Source organism: Sorex fumeus, unplaced genomic scaffold (genome assembly GCF_029834395.1).
Source record: "Sorex fumeus unplaced genomic scaffold, SorFum_2.1 ptg000012l, whole genome shotgun sequence".
In the NCBI taxonomy this organism is placed as follows: domain Eukaryota; kingdom Metazoa; phylum Chordata; class Mammalia; order Eulipotyphla; family Soricidae; genus Sorex; species Sorex fumeus.
The window spans coordinates 1,409,801-1,415,299 of NW_026606069.1; the positions used below are offsets into that span (position 1 = coordinate 1,409,801).

At 40.9% G+C, this 5,499-nt stretch overlaps 1 pseudogene; it reads left to right on the forward strand.

Annotated features, from left to right (window-relative positions):
• The first annotated feature begins 1,853 nt into the window (after nt 1-1,853).
• Nucleotides 1,854-4,825, forward strand: LOC130020475 (ribosome biogenesis protein NSA2 homolog; annotated as a pseudogene).
• The last annotated feature ends 674 nt before the right edge of the window (nt 4,826-5,499 follow it).

The following is a 5,499-nucleotide window of genomic DNA, read 5'->3' on the forward strand; positions in this document are numbered from 1 at the left end:
TCCCTTCTTCCCACCCTCCCTCACTCCTTTTCTTTCTTCCTTACCTTCTTTTTGTTTGGGGCCACACCCTGCAGTCATCACAGATAACTTCTGGTTATGTGCTCAGAGATCACTCCTGGGGATATTTGAGGCAACGATATGGTGATGACAATGAAAACTTGTCAGCCTTATGCAAAGTAAGTGATCTGACCACTATACTATTGCTCCAGCCATTGAATCCCTTAAATTTTATCTGTGTGAATGAAACAATGAATATCAATATAAATTAGAAATGAATATGTCCAGAGCATGTGAGATTTGTTGTGGTGGGGGGGAACATACTTGGTGGTGCTCAGATGTTACTCCTGGTCTTGTGCACAAGGCAACATAATAAGATACTCTCCATGTCATGAGAAAATATTTTCAAATAATACATTAGATAAAGAACTAATATCCAAGATAGAGTACTCATAAAAATAAAAAACAAATTAATAACTCCATCAAAGAATGGGGATAGTATATAACTAGAAACTTCACTTAAAAAGATGTAGAGAGGATCAGTAGGTATATGAAAGAGCAATCGCTGATATGTATTATCTAGTAAATTCACATAAATGAATAATGTGATTTTATCTCGTATTAAGCTATCTCTTTGCATCCAGAAATTTAATGTTTCATGTTTTGATGAGCTGTGAATGCAAGGCATACATGCAAGCCAAGTGTTTTACAACTTAAACTATATCTCCAGCAAAAAGTGTCTATTTTTACCACAAAAATATTTATCTTTCCAAGAAAATTTTGTATAAACATGAAAACAGTGCATCAAACCATCAATAAATAAGCATAGCTTATATTTCTACAGTAAATCTTCGAATTCAAGTTTTAATATCATCATCACTTAAGATTAAAGTGTATCAAATGTATAATATTTGAATACAGATGTAAATTTTTACTTAAGGCCTGACAGTTATTTTAATTATCAAAATTAGATGCTTTAGTTCATTATTTATAATTCTTATCCATTTGAATAAAAATATCTTAACTAATCAAACAGCATAGCTTAAAACTTACAAACAAAGCTAAAAACAGACTTTAGAAGTTGAAATGTCACTAACATAAGAAAGGATCTTTGTATGTTAGTAAGTACTGCGAAGGAAGGTCTTGTGGAGATGTAGTAAATTCACTTTCCTAAAATCAAGAACAACAGTGAAGGCCATAACATGGACCTTAGAGCTCTTCATGAAGGTCAGATTCCTCTACATATCACTGAAGATTTTTTTCCATAGGATTAAATTAGTGAGTACCTAGGAATGCATTTAATTTTCTATAAAGTCAAAGATAAAGGATTTGCTTTAATTCTGTAGAACAAAATTATGTATTTTTAAAACCCAACAATTATGCTTTTTATTTTTGTCTAAGTAGCCAGACCTGCTAATTCCCCATGACCTTCTTCTTGTCTCCAAACTTGTAAGCCCAGAGAATGCAGAGGAACGGTATGATAATCCAGGGCAATGAAGATAGATGGAGCATTAGAGAAACAATCTAGGAGAGAAGATTTACAATTTGACCTTCTGATATACTTAGAACAGCACCATTAGCTGTCCTAATTCCTTTTTTCTAGCAATTAGATTTTTTAGATCTTTTTTTATTCTCAAAGATACTCATTGCTTATATTATCAAATTCTTACCTTAGTTTTTTATATAGTTTATTTTTGTTACCCTGATTTTTAAAAAAATCTTTATTATTTTATATATTCAATTATTTCTTTCTAAAAGATGTTTTGAGTTTTATAAGTTCTTTTGTATTTTGATTTAAAGAAAAGAATACATGACTATCCAAAACATATAAACTTTAAAAAGAACATTAGTTGCTCATGAGTTTCAAATGCCAAAAGTTCAGTACTTTGGATACTTGGGCAGCTCTACCAGAAAGTCCTGAAGCCATAACAAAGCCACAAACTGAATGTATTGAGTAACACCTTAAGCACTATGGATATTATTTGAATTTCCATGAGAAAAAGAGAAAGAAGATCAAGAGGCTTAAGAGCCTTTAAAAAAAAGCAAAAATGATGATTGGCCTGAAGGCTAAGCTCTATCATAAACAGTGTAGTACTGAAAAAATACAAATGAAAAAGACTGTTAAGATGCATGAAAGGAGAATTCCCAAAGGAAAGAATGATGGAAAGACAGTACAAGAAGCCATACCTGTATATCTGGGTGGAAAGAGGGATAAAGTCCTTTTCCATATGAATAAACAAAAAGAACAACAAATAAATAGCAGGGAATTGGGAAGTTCATCTCCAAGGAGAAACAGAAGTATTAAACATTATTCAGACAGGAAAGAGAAAGAAGAAAGCATGAATGAGGATGGTTACTAAAGTTTACTTTGTTGTTGATGGCTTCACAAGAAACATAAATTTGAAAAATTCATTAGGCCAAAGGGCTGGAGCGATAGCACAGCGGGTAGGGCGTTCGCCTTACACGTGGCCAACATGGCCGACCCGAGTTTGATTCCTCCGCCCCTCTGGAGAGCCCTGCAAGCTACGAGAGTATTCGATATGCCAAACACAGTAACAACAAAGTCTCCAATGGAGACGTTACTGGGCCCGCTCGAGCAAATCGACGGTCAACGGGAGGGCCTTTACCTTTACCTTTACCATTAGGCCAATGGGTTTACATTTCAAAAAAGGCTTTGTAACACATCTTGAACTGAAAGTTACCTTTTGCCTGCCAACACTTGGTGTAAAAAAGATCCTTCATCTTCACTCTATGCTGCCTTGGTGCTCTCACCAAAGGTACAGTCATGAAGGTGAATATGAGCAAGTAGGGCCTTGTCACAGAGGGAGGCAAGGCTATTTGGGAAAAACATGTCCAGGTTACCAACAATTCTGAAAATGCACTCTTACTGGTTTGACAGTAACTTCATACAAATAACTCCTTATAATTATGAAAGACTGCATACCACTGAGGAGAGCCACCATTGACTACCAAAATGCCTAATATGTATGCAGTCATCAAGAAAAATGCATATGATGTTGCACAAAACATTAAAGTAAGTGATCGTGTTTTTTTTTCCAAAGAGCATTAATGGTAAGGTAGTTAAGGTTCTTGCCTTACATGCTGCTGATCCTCGCTTGATTCCCCACACCTCATATAGTCCCTGAAGTCCAGCCAGGAGTGATCCCTAAAAGCAGAATCAGGAGTTAGCCCTGAGTACAGCCTGGTATGGCCCAAGTACAAAAACTAAAATAAAATAAGGGCACTGATAGAATGCTGAAATATATAAAACATATGTTAGTAATATATCAATAATTTGATGCATATTAAGATTTTAACATTGAAAATCAATAAACGCAAGTTAGTACTTTCAGATTTTCTAAATTAATTCTAAACTCCATGTACCATTGTCTTCACTTTTTTAATTTCTAAGTCTACTTTTTAACACTTATTTTATTATCTTTTCCTCAGAATACTTCCAGTGGACTAGCCTTGAAGTTATTATTATCATAAGTCCTTTTTATTTATAGAGGTTAAGGGAACTCTAATTTTACCCACATTTTAATAAATGCTATACTCAATTTTTAGGCTTTGAAAGAATGATGTTCCATGAACTCTCATGGAAAAGTCACACATTCCTACCCAGCTGCTTTTGGGTTCAGCTTCCTAACCAGCCTGCACTGACTGTTGATGTTCTCTGCAATCTTAAGTTTCTTCCTAATAATAGTGGTAGGTAGTTAGTGGGAACTTTAAGAGACTATTGTAAACATTAAAGCACACACTGACCTCTTTGGGGGTCCTCTCTTAATGGAGTTTTCAACATCAAGTCGCACAAGATAGATGTATTTCTGACTCTAAGATTTTCCGTGGATGTGTGCTTGTGGTTGTGTGTGTATGTGTGTGTGTGTGCACGCGCATGTGTGAGTGCACGCATGCGCGTATGGCCATTAATTCAGGAGAATCTTCAGAGGCACTGAAACTGTTTGCCAAGATCTCTAACAAAGCATCAATTGATGTTATAAGCAACCTTGAGTAACAGAAGAATTTACGTCACATTTTTCATGGTTCATAAGGAACCTCTTGTGATTTAAACGGTTTCATCAGAGAAAGCACCATTTGGGTAAGATTTAGAAAGAAGTTTCTCTTTGGAATGCTCAGTAATATTTGGTGGGAAGAAGAAGAGGGGGGTGCAATACTTAAAATACTGGTGAATTTCAGCTATTGGGTTCTATCTTATGGGAATCGTTTGTTAGTTTCAGAGGTCACAATTACCAGCAAATTTCTCACTGTTTCAGTTCAGTCTTTTTCCCCGGAGTGGTCCTTCCTTCTCCACCCTTTTAAGCTGCTTGGCACTGGCACTTCCCGGTTTGCCATCCCAAACTTTCCCTGGCAAGCAAGGACTCCAGGCCACCAGCAGTTCAATTATCCTCCTGGTTGCAGCACAGGTGTCCATGTCCTTCTTTGAGCTCTGGAGCTTCCAAAGAGACAAAAACAAAAAAACCCAAAAACCAAAAAAAAAAAAAAAAAAAAAAAAAAAAAAAAAAAAAACTTTCTCCTTCCTCTGGGCTTCTGCTAGCAAGTGTATCCGTGAAGTTAGCAATCTCAGCTGAGAGTGACCCTCACCCTTTCTCCCAGCGCGATCCCCACCACTCCCACCAGGCCATGAGGATTCGCAGAGCCCTCCCCTGTCCTGTGCTCGGTTCCAGTTATCTGGCCGAGGAGATGCGGGGTCCACCTGGAGGCTGTGCCGCCGCCTCCGCCCGCGCAGCGTTCCCCGCGTGAGCGCTGGATTATTCCAGTCTTTGAGCATGGCAGATTTCCACCAGATGACATCATGGGAGCCGAGTGAGTGCGGGCTCTGAGAGCGGGACTGAGAAGGGGAGGAGGAGGCGGGGAGGGGAGAGGGCTGGGAAGCTGAGCCTCAGCCGGGCTGCCTGCCACCCAGCTGCACGGCCGGGAGCTCGCACAAGCGCTCCGCCCTGAACTGACAAAGGATGGGGAGATGCCAGCACTCGGGGCTGCTGGCTGCACGCCTGCAGGCGGCCGCCTGAGCAACTTCGCCCTCCGCGGGTGAGTGATGGCCCTGCGCCTTCCGGCCTGGCAGTGAGCCCGCACCCCCGGGCCGGGTGTCCCGGCAGGTGTGTCCCCGAACCCGAGCGAAGCTTGAGCTCTAGAGCGCTGCTGGAGCACCAGACCCGGCAGCAGGTGCCTTTGCTGGCGGGTCCAGAGAGGAGTGGATGATGCCTCTGGCTGGGATTCTGAGCTGGGATTGGGAGCGACTCGCGGGCGGCAGGCTCAGCTCGGTAGAGTGGATGCTCCGGGAGCCTCCTGCCCTGGCTAGTTACCTTTGTTGCATCCCAGCGCCCGCTCCGCGCGCGCGAGTCCTTTCTGGTGGATGCCCAGTGCGAGGCGCGCTGTTTACACCAGCTCCACACTAGTCACAGAGCCGCACCCCTCGGAAAGCGCGGCATCAGTGACAGCCCCTTGGACAGGCTTGCGAGGTACTGGTGCGGGCTGGAAGGG